The sequence below is a fragment of the Danio rerio genome, chromosome 23, assembly GCF_052040795.2.
Source record: "Danio rerio strain M-AB ecotype USA chromosome 23, GRCz13ab, whole genome shotgun sequence".
NCBI classification, from domain to species: Eukaryota; Metazoa; Chordata; class Actinopteri; order Cypriniformes; family Danionidae; genus Danio; species Danio rerio.
Window position 1 is genome coordinate 35917844 of NC_141043.1, and position 16698 is coordinate 35934541.

The 16698-nt window shown below is 37.3% G+C and overlaps 1 protein-coding gene and 1 long non-coding RNA gene across 22 annotated transcripts in view; one reads left to right on the plus strand and one right to left on the minus strand.

Moving 5' to 3' along the window:
• The window catches only part of plxna2 (plexin A2), a 775091-nt gene that overhangs the window by 284351 nt on the left and 474042 nt on the right, over window positions 1–16698 (minus strand). The gene's annotated exons all lie outside the window — the stretch shown is intronic.
• LOC141380518 (uncharacterized) lies at window positions 6374–13396 on the plus strand. The gene is made up of 3 exons (XR_015523778.1): window positions 6374–6611; window positions 10767–10948; window positions 11049–13396. It is a non-coding gene; the product is annotated as an uncharacterized LOC141380518 (long non-coding RNA).

The window sequence follows — 16698 nt, forward strand, 5'->3', positions numbered from 1 at the left end:
ACATTTAAAGGTGCAGTAGGTCATCTTCCACAATGCTAACAGTTTAGCATAAATCTCTGAATCACAGTCCTTCCCCTGCAGTCCAGAGCCACGCCTCCTGAAACACAAGTATGCGCACCTTAAAGATGACAGCAAAAGAACCCTCTCTCATGTGTTAAAAGCAACTAGTGCTTGTCCGGCGGCGTGCAGGAATTGCTATAAAACAGGAACAGTGCAGGAGCAGTTATCAAACTGACATGCTATTTCTGAGCGAATATTTGGAGTAGCATGGTAAACAATATAGGGAGAGACTAGGCGAAAAAGCAGTATTTACTTGGGTTTTGTTGTTAAACTAATTAAAATCTACATTATCAAAGATTTTAGTGGCTGAAGAACACTTCAGTGCAGATAACCTATTTGTAACAACATCTAACGTTACATCAGCTTCGCATGAAGCTAAAATAGTTTTAAAACAGAACATTACCCGTCTAAAAGACAGCCATGGTGTCATCCTTTCTCCAGCGTGCAAAGGTAACTCCAATATTGATTCAGGATTTTATAAAAGTTTTCATACAGCATGTTTTTACCAATCACGCGTGCTTGTTCGCTCTCTCCCTCTCGATAACTGTGAATGCTCAAATCTACATTTGCTGACAGACAGTTTAAGCTACTTATCGGAATTATGGGAGATGTCAGCCCGACTCTAATTAATTGGATGAACATTTTTTTAGTTTTATGCCTTACCCAAAAAATTAATTATATTATATATATATATATATATATATATATATATATATATATATATATATATATATATATATATATATATATATATATAAATGATAATTCCTACATCAGATGAATCCTAAAGCAATATCTGAGAGGTCAAACTTTTTTATTTATTTATTTTTCTATATTTGGTTCTTACAGGGTCATTTCCCATTTACTTTCATTGTGTTTTATTCAAACTGGTAAAACAAATGAGTTTATACAATCATGTCGATGAGTTAACAATGACAGAATTAGATTTTTTTTAGGTTTAACTATTCATTTGACAACAGATATCTATAAATATCCTTATATTTTACAACAATGCAATGAGTGGTCAAACTACAACTTAGGGCCCATGGAAAACAACATGGTTTGCTGTAGTGAAAGCCTAGCAGGTTTTAATCGGTTTAAAGTGCACTCCCCCAGCACAGACATGCACATGCAGGACAATTTGAGGTTTTCCCATCTCTAGGCGTAGCTTTTATCTAATTTCCCCTCCGCTCTAAGAGACTACACTAATGAATTGGGTAATCACAGATATCTGGCCCATTCAAGTGCTTTGTAAAGTAAATCAATACGGTCTGGCGATGGGCCAGTTGTCCACTTTGACGGACAGTAGAAATCTATTTGTGGAACCAGAGCCAAAAAAATGCTTTTACTCTCTCTCCAGATCACATTATCTATCCCTCCCTTCGTCCTCCTCCATCTTCATGGCCTTATTCTCTTCCATGTTAAAGGTAGATTATGATTACATGTAAGGAGCTTCTGGAACTTTGCTCCATTTCCACGGTAGCGGATCAATACGACCAACACGATTGGCAGGGATTTCTATGAATTTCAAAAGCTTTCCCTGCAGTGATTATGTGAGCTGTTCACTCTGAATGAATATCGATATGCTGATGAATAGCCACACTATGCTAATGCTCTGGGTTTCAACTGAACCACAGCTAACATCACAGTCCTGCTAATACCAAATGGATGGCTCCGTGTCATTGCAGAGGTTTTCCTTTTCTAAACAAGCTGGAACAAGGTCCCGCAAGGACATCTGTTAGCAATGAGTTCACTGCGTAACTTTAATCTTTAGAACGCTTTAGCAGAATATCTGAGACCGAAGCACAGATCTTCTCTCATGTGGTTTACCAGTACCGATCACACTGTAAAATGTTAGTGGAAACCACCACTCAAATCCCAAGTCCACACAATTACGTTTAAACCTCATGTGTTAGCGAAGAAAAAAAAAATGGATTACAGCAAGCTTCAACTCTGCATTCAATTAAACAAGCGCACTGCGAGAATATGTTGTACACCACAGCAGAAGTGACAGATTATCAAAACAGAGGTGCTGAACATTACCCGATGTTAACCGCAGGACATAACACTGTCAAATGCAATCAGATGCAATCTGTATTTGATGAAAAGGCGGCAGTTTGTCTTCAGGAACTCGCTATGGAAATGTAGCAAAAAAAAAAAAAACGATTGTTTTGGGTGCAGTATTGTCTTCACACATTCACGTTCATTTATATTTTTTCTAAAGGGATAGTTCACACAAAAATTAAAATGTACTCTTTATTTACTCACTCTCAAGTGGTTCCAAACTTTTATGAGTTATTTTTCCTTTTATTCCTTTAATGTACACACACCGGCCACTTTACTTTTTTAGTCCAACTGCTCGTTAACGCAAATGCTAACTCAATACATTTAGGCATGTAGACATGGTCAAGACAATCTGCTGCTGTTCAAATTAAGTATCAGAATGAGGTAGAAAGGTAATTTAAGTGACTTTGAACATGACATGGTTGTTGGTGCCAGACGGGCTGGTCTGAGTATTTCAGAAACTGCTGATCTATTGGCATTTTCACGCACAACCATCTCTAGGGTTTACAGAGAATGGTCCAAAAAAAAAAAAAATGAATATCCAGTAAGTGGCAGTTTTGTGGGTGCAAATGCCTTGTTGATGCCAGAGAAGAATGGCCAAAAGGAAGTCAAAAGTAACTCAAATAACCACTCAATACAACCAAGACATGCAGAAGAGCATCTCTGAGCGCACAACACATCCAACTTTGAGGCAGATAGGCTACAGAAGCAGAAGACCACACTGGGTGTCACTGAGGCTATAATTCACACAGGTTCACCAAAAGCGGACAATAGACGATTGGAAAAACCTTGCCTGGTCTGATGAGTCTCGATTTCTGCTGCGACATTCGGATGGTAGGGTCAGAAGTTGGTGTCAACAACATCAAAGCATGAATCCATCCTGCCTTGTGTCAATGGTTCAGCCTGGTGGTGGTGGTGTAATGGTGTGGGGGATATTTTCTTGGCACACTTTGGGCGCATTAGTGCCAAATGAGCACTGTGTCAACGCCACAGCCCACCTGAGTATTGTTGCTGATCATGTCCATCCCTTTATGACCACAGTGTAACCATCTTCTGATGGTTCCTTCCAGCAGGATAACGTGCATGTCATAAAGCATGAATCATCTCAGACTAGTTTCTTGAACATGACAATGAGTTCACTGTACTCAAATGGCCTCCACAGTCACCACAACCTCAACCCAATAGAGGACTTTCGGGATGTGGTGGAACGGGAGATTCGCAAAATGGATGTGCAGCCGACAAATCTGCAGCAACTGCTTAATGCTATCATGTCAATATGGACCGAAATCTCAGGAATATTTCCATCACCTTGTTAAATCTATACTACAAAAGATTACGCATTTCTGAAAGCAAAAACGGGACCAACCAGGAACTAGTAAGATGTACCTAATAAAGTGGCAGGTGCGTGTATATCACAATACATGTAACTTTTACATTTATCCAATGCAAACATTCTCTGGGAATCAAACTTATATATTATTTAGATTCCACACACGTTCTTTCAAATTGTCCTCCTCTTACAGACCCTCTTAAGAAACAGCGCTCATAACATGGACTGCATCTTGAATTAAGTCAAGTGGGAAATAAAATGGCAAGAACCGTGGATGCAGGTCTCTGGTGAGGACTGACACTAATCACAAGGTTAATTTACCCACCTCGTGACGTTAAGACCAATTACGGCTGGCAGTCAACAGGGTAATGTACCGCTCTCCTGGAAAACGATGCGAACAATATTAAATGAAGAGGTAGAAGTTTATAGTTAGGAGATTAATAAAGTGGAAGGGTAGGAGTAAACAGATGCTGCTCTGGAGTGTGGGACATGAGATCCTGAGAGAGCACATTAGCATCAACTATCTAATCAACTCTACTCATCTGAATGCAATCAGTCTACAAAATGAGACAACGGCTATATTCATAAAGGCATATTGACACATAGCTTACAGGTGACACAAGATAAAAAGTTTGCAGAATATCAGTAGCGTGAATGGGGATAAATAGTAGTGTTTAAAGCTTTTGTCATTACGCTATTTCAGGGTCTCAGAAGCATTCAGAAATCATTATTAAATTCTGGATTAATGCACAAAAAAGCTTTTATTACAATAGTTTTACAAACACGTTTTGTACCATTTCAAATATATATTGTGCATGCTGTATAAGTGCACATACATTGTTTACCCAGAGTGTTTACATGGTCATTATACAGCAAGTGATACAACAAACATTTAGTTTGGGCTAGCTTTTGCAGCTAGACGTTGCTTTACGATGCCCGTGATGGGTGAACATAAGGCAGTGGGGGAGTGTCTTTTGTTGCCTCTTCAGGTGTGAATTATTCATGACCACTGTCACACTAAAGTATGCTGACCCTGACATTGACTTTACAAAATGTCAATCATTGTAATGTTTTCTTTGAATGAGAGAACAGAATAATTTTCACATAATTGTTAGGTAAATATTCTAGCTTACAAGTTTAGTTATACTAAAATCTTGTTCAGGCCCACTCAGTGTGTTTTTTGGACCTTATTTCAGCTTTATTTTTTCCCCAAAACCTACAAACCACACATAATTTCCCCCCTTAAAAACACAAGCATGTATATAAATATTTCTCACATACTATTGAACCACAGTTTTGTGCTGAATTCAAAAAATACATGTTGGCCAATACTATGTAATAAGTTGCTGAAATAAGCAGAATTGTCAGGGCATGTCAAAACATTTTAGGGACCCCAAAATCACCTCTGAGAGCCTAAAGGATTAAGCAAAAAGGATACAAATGCATCCTGAAAATATCATACAGTAAAAATATTTCATACTGTAAGTTGACGTGTACACTGTATTTCAAATCTTCAGATTAAAAATGCATTATGCTGAGTTGAATCAAAAAGCAAATCAGCTCAAATCATTTTGTCAAGTGGATCAACTGCTTGATTTAAAACTATCTGAATAAAAGTAATCATGAAAGTGGTTCAGACTGTGTGTTGAATTGTGGACAATCTGCTTGTTAAGTGTGACATCAGGTAAATTGGCTTCCGGGTCCAAAAGCTCTATCAAACTGTATGGGGAGATTCAACAAATGGTAATAATAAATGTTTACAAAGCCCTGTAATACTTTCGAAAATCACAATTGCAATATATATCCAAGCCTAATATCTGATAGCCAGAAAGTGATTAATTTTTTATAAATTTTTAAAATATAAAAAAATAAAATAATAATAAAAAAAAATTTAAAAATGCACTTACTGCTCTTCAAACATAATATAACAAAAAGCCATCATAACAAAAGCTCTTATGACACTTTAATTTATTTGTATACGTTCATAGGGTTTAAAGGAATTCTTTTAAGTTATACAAAGTTTATCTTATTTTTAGTCAGTTTGACTCACGTAAGTTGCAATGACTAGAAAAGACCAATTGATTCAACCAAAAAAATAAAGCAGTTAGATTTTTTTTTGTTTTATAATGTTGGACTAAAGCATTCAAGCTACAAAAAGGAGGCAAATTCATCACGCAAATATCATAAAAACTGGTTCATGGTACATGGACTAGTGAACTATGTCAAGTCTTCAGATTAGAATTCCATTCATTATTCAATGATACTATTCAGTGAAGTGAGGTGAACTCCAGAATCAAATGAGTCTGATTCATTAACAATTCATTCAAATCGTTTTGCAAAGTGGCTCAACAGAATCCCTGAAAAGATCTGACTCAAAATGATTCATTCGGAAACTGGACATGCCCACTTCCCTAAGGAAAGTTCCAATTGAAACTTTCAGTAAATAACAGTTTTAGCTTCAGTCTGTTTCTAAACAAAACTTTGAAAAATACCTGAGAACAGAAGGACTAAACTTATGGCACCTTTATGGCTTAAAAGCTCCATTTGCTGTAATCCAACAATAATAAAAAAGTGACTAATACAATTCTTAAAAGTCCTCATTTGAGTTCCAGATGAAAGGTTTGAAATAACATGAGGGTAAGGAAATGATGACAGAGTTTCATTTGAGAAAAAAAAAGGAGAGCGTCCACTGAGATTTTAAAAAGCCTCTTTAACAGCTCAAAGTACAAAAACATGGTTTGAAAACAAATTTAAAGCAGTGGCAAAAAGAGCGAATCGGAAAAACAAAGAACAGAGCGACTACAAAAAAAAGCAGAATGAAATAGAGAGTGAGGGAGAGAAACGAAAGATAGCTAGGCTAAAAAGGAGACTGAAAGAAAGTGGTAGGTATGTGCGTGTGTGTGTGTCAGTAATGAGATCACTGCAGGGTGGGCTGTCTAATGGTAATGTAATGGACTAGCTAGAAAGACAGTGTGAGAGAGACAAAAACAGAGATGCAGAAAAAAGAGAAGACGGATGACGAGCTTACAGAGGCACAAAAGCGAAAGGAAGACAGCTGGCCGGTGCTCAGCTCACACACACACACAAGGCTCGGACACACGACTGTACACGGACAGAAGGCCGACTGAAGACCGTGCCAAGAAGATAAGTGGAAGAGGTCTGGGGGCAGGAGTGTGTGTGTGTGTGTCTGTCTTTGTGTGGACGTGTGTTTGATGATTGAAAGGAACAGCAGGGTCTCTCTATCACTCAGCCTTTGGCTCTTTAGCCGAGCTTCAGTTCTGAGCCAGTCTAGGAAAGCTTGAGATCCCTCCTAAAGAACTGTGAGGCTCGTTATGAATAGCAGAATCAAGTCACTTGCTCTCTCTTTTTTTATCTTCTCTTTTTCTGTCCAATGGGTCAAACAGAGGTCACGACACCTAAAAAAGTCACATCAGGTCTAAAAACGAGCAATGATGAATAAACACATTGAGCATTAGATTTAGCTCACCAAAAAATTACCCTGCATGTCATTCCAAACCCAAAAGACTTTTGTTCATATTAGGACGAGAATATTTTTATGTGAGAGCATGTATAGAAAACAATGTGTGAAGAACAGTAAAATGGAAAAATATCTATACTTAGGGTGTCAAATGTACTACAGTAAGGTCTAAAATAAATAACAAAACTGAATTAGCAAATGAAAAGCAACGAATCTGTAATATCAGATTTTACTTTGATTACAAAGGAAAGGTCTTTTATTATTATGGTAGTTTAATACCTTATCCTCACAATATCTTTCAGTCCTTACTGTTATTTGCTTATTTATTTACTTTTTCCCTCTTATGCTTTCTGGACTCTCGTGTAATTGTGTTGTTTTTCCAATGTAAAAGTATTTGTGTACCATAATGTATCTCTGTAAGTAAAAAAAAAAAAATACAAAAACTTTTGTTCAAATTTAAGATAAATTTTGATGAAATTAGAGATTTCTGTTAATCCATAGAAAAAAGGTACACTCAAAATGCTTCAAAACACTCATCAAAAGCAAAAAAGTAAAAAAAAAAAACAAGCATAAGAATCAAGCAGTTTAAGAGCTGTCACTGGGTGGTACCTTTTCAAAAGGTACGCATTTGTACTTGAAGGGTCCACATTGGTACCTCAAAAGTATATATTAGTACCTAAACATTTTAAGAGGTACAGTTATGTACTTTTTAGGTACTAATTTGTACCCTTGATGTATTAATATGGACCTTTTAATCATAAAACTGGTGTTTATTACTCTGTCCACATAGAGTGATAGCAGATCAATCGACACACTACAGTTTGACAAATATTGCTGCTGTTGGACAACGTAATCTATTTTGTGGCTTTTTTTAGGCGAGAATGTAGTTGTTTAGGTTGCAACTATGCAGTTTAGGATAGTGTCTACCAGTCATACTGAGCAGAGCAAATATGGTTGAGTCACAAGATGGTGACAGATAATAAGCTCTTAAAGGAGAAAAACTCAGAGCATGCTTTTTGTATTTCAAACTACAGCTGAGCAAATCCTTATAAAACAGGTTAGTGGCATTCTAAGTCAATCTCTCTATTTGGTATGTTGTAGTGCTGTATTAATTGTAAATAACTGCTTTGCTTTGGTTTTTTGGGGGGTTAATTATTATGATCTCCAAATTGCAATATTAGGAAATCCCAGTAGACTGATGGCATTTCATTCTGTTAAGCCTTATGACCTTGAAATGTGAGCAAAATCACCTGTTTTGTCATCACTTTAGACATTACTCAAGAAATTGATTCAAATACTAGCTCTAAAATGACGAGTTTTTAAGCAAAGATTTCTGCTGTTTTGACATCAGCTGCTGATGCGAATAAATGAATAGTGAAGGAAAGTAGTTTCTTGAACAAAAGAGATTTGGAAACTGTCCATGTTTGATTTTCTTTTTTATTTACATGATTATTCAATCAAAATGTTGTATAAATGCAATATCACACGAGTATACCATGTCTCCCACCAGTGTCAATATACAGCCATATCGCACTGCTACTCTTGTGATATTACTCATATAAACACTGGTTATTGTTTCTTGCAGAAACACAAATATACATTGTGACAAGCAAGGATGAACCTTATTGGCCTTGTGTTTTTATAAAAGCATGAATCACAAAGTAAATGTGACTATTGAAAAGGGTTGGATCATATTTAAGTGAGTTTAGAGTGAATAGCCTCGAACTTTTAACATTCAAATACAAGTATAATGCAAAAAGATTATTATATAACTGCAATATTTGAAACATCATATATATAGAGGTATTGCATGAAGTGTTTGCCTGCCTAACTCAAAAACTCTGTCAACTTGTCTTTCCCTTTGGAAAATCAGGGCAGGCCAATCTTCAATATGTGCTCTCACAGCTCCTAATTTCAACAGCCAATCAGAGTCTCCCACTATTGGCAGGAGGCAAATTGAAGTTGAATTGCCCAGTGTACAGTAACATGATTAGGAAGATTGCTCGCAATCTCGCTGAGAGTCAGCAAGGTGGCACTGAGGGTGCAACACCATCTGCAATCACAGCAGACAATAATGATTACTGTAATCACCTGATCAGGACTCATCTGCTGATAAAACCGCTTTCATGACAACAAAATGTTTCAAAATAGTACCGTTTAAAATGTGATATTACAGATACAGGGGGAAAAATAATAGAGACCACTTGAAACGTACTTATTTATGATGTAAAGTTAAAAATATGACAATATTATATATATAAGACCTATATAGAATAAAAATATTTTAATATTTTACTCAATAATTCCAGTAAATCCACTGAAAATGAAATGTTCTATTGTTTTGCTCATTTGTGTTCAGAGTAATTGAAGCTTCCTTACAGTGCCAAAACCAGAAGCAACATTTAAACGACTACATCTTGCGACTATTTGTATCTGGCAGCAGATACCGCACTTCTCCTCAAGTGTCGATCCTTTAAATAAATAAATAAATAAATAAACTATTCTGAAAAAGGAAATCATGGATAATAACACACCACAATAAATATGAAATTAAAACGAAAAGCTTGTCTTTTACAAAAAAAAAAAAAACTCTTCTAAATTCAAGTAATTATGAAACAGCAGGAGAAAAGCGTATAACCTCAGCCAGCAGCACAACAGATACACCAATTTGCGTTCCGCACAACGGCAGAATTTGTTGTAGTTTTGCAGCTTGTTGAGAAAATGCCATCCGTATGAAAACCAATGTGCCGGGTGCCCCCTTGACCTTGAAAAAACAAATTAACACATAACTGGCGGGCAAGTTTTGCTTAGCGGGGCAAACTCTAGTGAGGGTTTTTGCTGCTGACAGCCTGTTTCTAAATGACTCATTAAGTTTCTGCTAAAGTAAAAATCATCTCTGCCTATCTCTCAGAGGAGAGAGCGGTGCAGACATCTGGAGAAAGAGGAATGTCAATTTATGAAATCAACAGAAGAGTTTTGTGCAAGGTTTTTTTAGTCAGTGTGTTTAACTGCAATCTCATTGGCAACATTTTAATAAATATATAGTTTTATTTGACAAAATAACCACAATACCACTGGATTTCAGCCAATATTCTGAAAATATTAGGCTGGTTTTGGCTGGTTTTAACTGGTCCACCAGGCTGGTTTTAGAGGGGTTTTGGCCATTTTCAGGCTGGTTTCCAGTCATTTCCAGCCTGGAATTAGCTGGTCAGGCTGGAAAATGACCAGCCAAATCCAGCTAAAACCAGCTTGACCAGCCTGGTTTAAGCTGGATATAGCTGGTTTGGGCTGGACTCCCATCTTGGCTAGGCTGGTCAAGCTGGTTTTAGCTGGTCATCTCCTAGCCTGACAAGCTAAGACCAGGCTGGAAACGGCTGGAAACCAGCCTGGAAGTGGCCAAAACCCCTCTAAAACCAGCCTGGTCGACCAGCTAAAACCAGCCAACCAGCCTAGGCTGGTTTAAGCTGTATTTTTCAGCAGGGTTGACCTGTTAGTATTATTATTTACATAGATACGCACAATCTAAGGTGTTTCAGCATCATACGATTCATTGTTGTGGTGGAAACTATCATTTTAAGCATGAAGAAATTAAATATGACAACATAGAAAGGAAAACTATGTCAAGCCTTTTCATGAGATGTTTAAAAATGCATACTGCTACATTTCAGTGAGTATATGTGCTAGTTTTGTGTGTATCCTCATGGGACATACATGGTTTTATTCTCAGGTTGCCACGAAGCTAGGCTAAAGCACAGAAGTGCTGGAAAGCATGTTACATGTTCAAGCGTTTTCCCCTTCCCCATTTCCAACTCTCTTCCCTGCTGTGTACCCCAGACAATAAAGCAAGTCTTCAGCCATGGCTCATTACAGACCAAATCCAAGGAACGACACGGTAGAATCCGGAGGATACAGACTGGGAAAGCTAAACACGATGAAGCCACCAAACCCAGCTGTTTCCCAGCTCATCAAAGACTTCAGCAACTAGAACCACAAGGGATGCTCCGAACAGAATAAAGGTGTTTCTGGGATAAAACCAATCGAGGTTAAGCTAACTACTTTAGCAGGCACAGCTGCGAGCTCAGTCCACTAAACCGACATTTCTTTCATGTGTCGCAGTCAGCTGCAGATCACCGCTGCGTCTCTGCTCCAGTCCTCATCACGTCCACCATGTCAGTGATGATGTCAGTGTCGAGGAAAGTGGGATTGGTGCCCAGAAACTCACTTAACCAGTTCAATGAGACATTTGTCCAATTAGAGCCCCACTTGCCTGCCAGAAGGAAGCCACCTGAACCGTTCCTCTAAGCCCTGTCGGAACACAGTTCAAACCTAATGCTGATTAACTAACGGAGCAGGATGACAGGAATCGGTTTGGTCATGCATGTCCACTGTGCTGTTTGTGTTTGTGCTGTTAAAGCTGGCATAAGCAACAATCCGAAACAAGAAGCTAACTATAATTAGCAATGCCAAACATGACATTTCTCAGGCGAATGATAGACGTTTTCAAAATGGTGGTAGATAATTAAGCTACTTTTTGCCCCTAAAATTTGCAATTTATTGTAGCATGCCACAACACAAAAAAAGTTTTGGAAGAAGATAAAGTAGCAATGCTAATGACTACATTTTTCAAGAATGGAGATGTTTTCTAGTCAGCTAGTTTTTTTTCCAACAATTAACAATGTAGCTTGTTGCAACTACCTGTACAAAACCGTGTTCAAGACAAGATAACTGAAGGTAGCCATGCTAATAGTAGCACGGGTGTTTTCATAAAAGTACAGTCAGCTAGTTTTCCCAACAATTAGTTTGCTGAAACTACCTGTACAAAACAGTGCCGAGGAGAAGATAACTGAAAGTATGCTAAAAGTAGCACAGGTATTTTCAAAACAGTACTATCAGCTATTTTTACTTCTCTCAACCTCAAAAAAAAATATATATATGATTGGCTAATAGCAAGATGACAGGAATCATTATTGTTAAGATGTTAAATCTGACATGGCTAACAAAAAAGTGTTTGGAAGAAGAACTAAATGTAGCTATGCTAAAAATGGCATATAGGGGATGATAGAAGCACAATTGTTTTTAAAACCATATAGTCAGATAGTTTTTTTTCAACAATTAGCAATGAAGCTTGTTGTGACTACCTGTACAAAAAAGTGTTGAGAAGAAGTTAACTAAAATTAGCGATGCTAATAGTAGCACAGGTATTTTAATAACAGTCAGATAGTTTTTCCGACAATTAGCAATGTACCTTGCTGCAACTACAAAAGAGTGTTGCGAAGAAGATAACTGAAATTATGGATGATTATATTAACACAGATGTTTTCATAACAGTCAACTGGTTTTCAAAATCCTACAGTCAGCTAGTTTTTCTTCCCCCTAACAATAGCAATGTAGCTTGCTATGACAATTTTTAAAAAACTGACATAAACAGAAGCTAACTAAAAGTAGCAATGCTAAAAATGGAATATCTATGAGAGATTGAGAAGCACAGCTGTTTTCAAAACCCTACAGTCAGCTAGTTTTCCTTCCCCCCAACAATAGCAAGCTTGCTGTGACAACCTGTACAAAACTGACATAAACTAGAAGCTAACTAAAAGTAGCAATGCTAAAAATGGCATAAGAGATGGAGAAGCACAGCTGTTTTCAAAACCCTACAGTCAGCTAATTTCCAACAATTAGCAATGTAGCTTGCTGCACCATACAGTGTTGAGGAGAAGATAACTGAAAGTAGTGATGCTAATGCACAGGTGTTTTAATAACAATACAGTCAGCTAGTTTTTTCAACAATTAACAAGAGCTTGCTGCAAACTATAAAAACAGTGTTGAGGAGAAGATAACTAAAGAATGGATGAGTAGAGCAAAAATGTTTTCATAACATTTTCAACTACCCTAACAAATTACTGATTGGCATACAAAGCGAAATGACAGGAATTAGGATTGTCAAGAGTTGTTGAGAAGAAGCTAACTAAACGTAGCCATGCTATATCTACAGTATAAGATGATGATAGTAGCACAGATGATTGTAAAACTCTACAGTCAGCTATTTTTTTCCTCCCAACAATTAGCAATGTAGTTTGCTGTGACTACCTGTTTAACACTGACATAAACAGCAAACAAAAACAGTGCCAGGAAGAAGCTAACTAAAAGTAGCAATGCTAAAAATGGCATATCTATAAGAGATTGAGAAGCACAGCTGTTTTCAAAACCATACAGTCAGCTAGTTTGAGGAGAAGATAACTGAAAGTAGGAATGCTAAAACAGTAGTAGCACAGGCATTTTAATAACAGTACAGTCAGCTAGTTTTCCTAACAATTAGCAATGTAGCTTGCTGCAAACTATAAAAACAGTGTTGAGGAGAAGATAACCGTGTGCTTATGTGTGGTTAATATGTTAATGCTAACATTTATTTTAATTGAATGCTGATATTTCTTGTGCCAAATAAACACTACCCTGATTGTGAAAACATTAAGCTGTATGTGTATATTTAGATATTTGTTTCAATACTAAGCTTAAACTTCTTTAAGATTGGATCTAAAAAATAGTCTGACTGTCGTTTATCTGCTTTAAATTAGAAGATGCTTGTGGCGAGGAAAACTACATTTCTAACTAGCTCACCAACACTACATAATGCAGATGTAAAATTGTTTCCCTTAGGGATTTTTTTACATGAGTGGAATTACCATGTAGGTCATGCAAACTACTCCTCGCATCACAGTACTTATTATACCACCAATTAGAAATAGAAGGATGTCTAATGGGGGCACGTATAATTAGCCCAGGTGCTCTTTTCAATTGACTTTTTTTTTTTAGTAAACCTGAGTCACACCGTTTCCTGCAGTCCCACAGTTCACAACGCCAGCGCTCTGATTGGATTAATGTAGTTCAGATCGTGTGACCATCTCAAATCATCGCTAATCTCCCAGTGGGATAACTTTAAAGATCTAATTTTAGTATGCGGTCTTTTCCTCTCTAACAATATCAAAGAGAAAGCAACCCTCTGGGGCTGATCGCTCCTAACGTATTCCCCCTCCTCTCAGGAAGCCTACACTCTCCCTTGAGATTTGCACTTAAAACACAATATAAACTTAACTTCACGCCCTATAATTAATCTGACGCAACACTCCTAACAGGGGCTGATATTTTTTGATAGTAAATATAGCCTACTCAGTATCTTGCTCTGCTACAAATAACTTGTATTTTCTGTAGGCATTAAGTATTAAAATAGCACTGAATGCATTCCTTCTGAATATGAATTTTCAAGTTTACTACAATTAAATGCTGTCGATGTTGACCTCTAAAAAAAAAGAGCTGAATATGATGGTGAATGCCAGTGATGTTCATTTCGCTGTCCTTGCCACCCTTATCTGCCAAAATCCCGCTGAGGTGAACAGTATCACTGCTCTGCCACCCATCGGCTCAGAGGGCACTGGCATCACAGTAAGGTCGCTAGCCTTTAACACAAACAACCCTGTTACATTCTCTGACAGACAACAGCACAATAAAGCGTGAATGTAATTCATAATATAGTTTAATTTAATAAAACTGGTATGATTAAAAACTGATAAGTGTTTTTAACTAACAGAAAAGTACAATAGATATGGTAATTAGGCAACTCATTATATAACAATGGTTTGATTTGTTCTCAACCACTGGTTTGTGGATCAATTGGTACTGGGCCGCACAAGAACTCATTAATTATTTTTGTTTAATTATTATCTAAGACTGAACAATCTTTCATTTTGAAAAATCTATTTTTTTTTATTCTCTTGCATACATCTCAGTCACTTGAGCATCCAAATTCAACCCACAAGCAGCAAAATGAGTAAGAAACAGACGTCTTTGGAAAGTTTCTTTGCTAAGGTGAAAGGGTCCAGTGAAGGACCCACGAAATGCCAAGGAATCAATCCGCAACCTATTTGTCAACAAATCAGGTGAATCCAGCATATCTGTGCAAGAAGATCAACTGCTGGGGATTGCAAATGACGGCCTTTTAGGGGCCGTTCACATATCACATCTTTTCAATGCGCAAATTCGTTGACGCACTCGCGCCTTCCAGACGCACCCAGTTGAATGAATGTCGCGAACGCACCGCAAGTCACATGATAGGTAGCACTGACTGATCAGCTTAAGCTTGTATGGAATATACACATTTCGGTAAGACTAATTATCTCAGACAAACACAGAAGACCCACTGCACAAGACAAACACTGCAGTGCTTTGTAATTTTCTTCGTCCCCGGTTGACCGGTCTGCGGTAGTAAAAAGGTTGGAAATAACTGCTGTAGACAATTCGGGAAAAAATATTGCTTATGGGGACTAAAAATATTGATTTTTAAAAAAAAAAAACTGCTTTTATTCTAGCTGAAATAAAACAAATATTTTTTTCTCCAGAGGAAAAAAATGTTAAAAGAAATATAAGGAAAAAATCCTTGTTCTTTTAACTTACATTTGGAAAATAATTGAAAAGAAAAAAATCTTAAGCAAATTTTTTGGAGGGCTACAAATTTCGACTTTAATAATAATTAATTTTAATTTTGACTTAAACTGTTTAACATTAAAATAACTGTTAAACATTTAAATAACTACTGGCTGTGCATATAAGAGGTTACACTCATACAGCATAAGTGATTATGCCGTTTTTCAAATCCTACATACTATTAATCAATCTGAAAGTCCAGCGGAGGGCTATTAATATCGCTTCAGCACATTCAACCACTCTCCAATATTTCACTGCCTAAATCAGTGGATCAACAATACAGAAAAGGATTGTGAAAATGACTAATGCTGAAACTGTTTAACCTACAGTGGCTTGATGGAAGCTGGACAATAGCACCCTGGGTCTGCACAGGGTCTGCTTTCATTAAATCATTCAAAGTGCTTTTTCCCTCAACTTGTGTGTCCGGCTACTGGTCCAGCCAATGCTGCAAGAGTCGCCTGTATCTGCTTCACCAGGACACAAAGACAAAGAATAAGCATGCGAGAGAGACAGAGAGAAAGAGAGCTCAGCCAGCATGGAACTTCTGCTTGGAGCGAGTAAAGGCTACAGCAGGGGACTGTGTCGATTGAATGGGGAATTGGTGTATGTGTGTGTGAAAGAGAGAGAGAGAGAGAGAGAGAGAGAGAGAAAGAGAAAGTGGCAATAGAGAGTGGTGGGTTTGCTCTTTGGGAAAGGAGCCAATCCAATTACAGGCAGCAGTGCAAGCCCGGTTTCTTCAGCTGAGCTAAATTTCACATTTCATCAGTCTCTTCCCTTCTCTTGCTGCCACTGTGCTTCGCTTTTCTCCCTCTTTCTCTGGTTTCCCTCCCTCTGCTCTCCCGGTTGGAGGACAGGAATAGGCAGATCACAAAACTGAGTCCATTCTTCAAAGGATGAGGCACAACTGCTTAACCCTGTCCAACAATATATCATCTACAGAGAATCAAAACCCTAAAACATTGGCATGGCCGAGATTAAGGCAAGACATAAAAGTAAAAACTACATTATTAAATATTTAAATAATGTATTATTAAAGATATATATTAACCGAAGAAAGTAAAAATAACCAATCAACCTTTATTTATAAAGCATCTTACTACACCAAGGTTGATCAAAGTGCTTTACACCAGTAAAAACAAATTATACAACACAACTAAAATGCAAAAGCAACACAAGAGATATCAATAAAATACAGCGAAACATTAAAACAGAGAAACGTGTCAGTGCTACTATGCATTAAAAGCCAAAGTGGGTTCTAAGCTTGGCTTTAAAATGTGGTAGGTCAATGATTGTA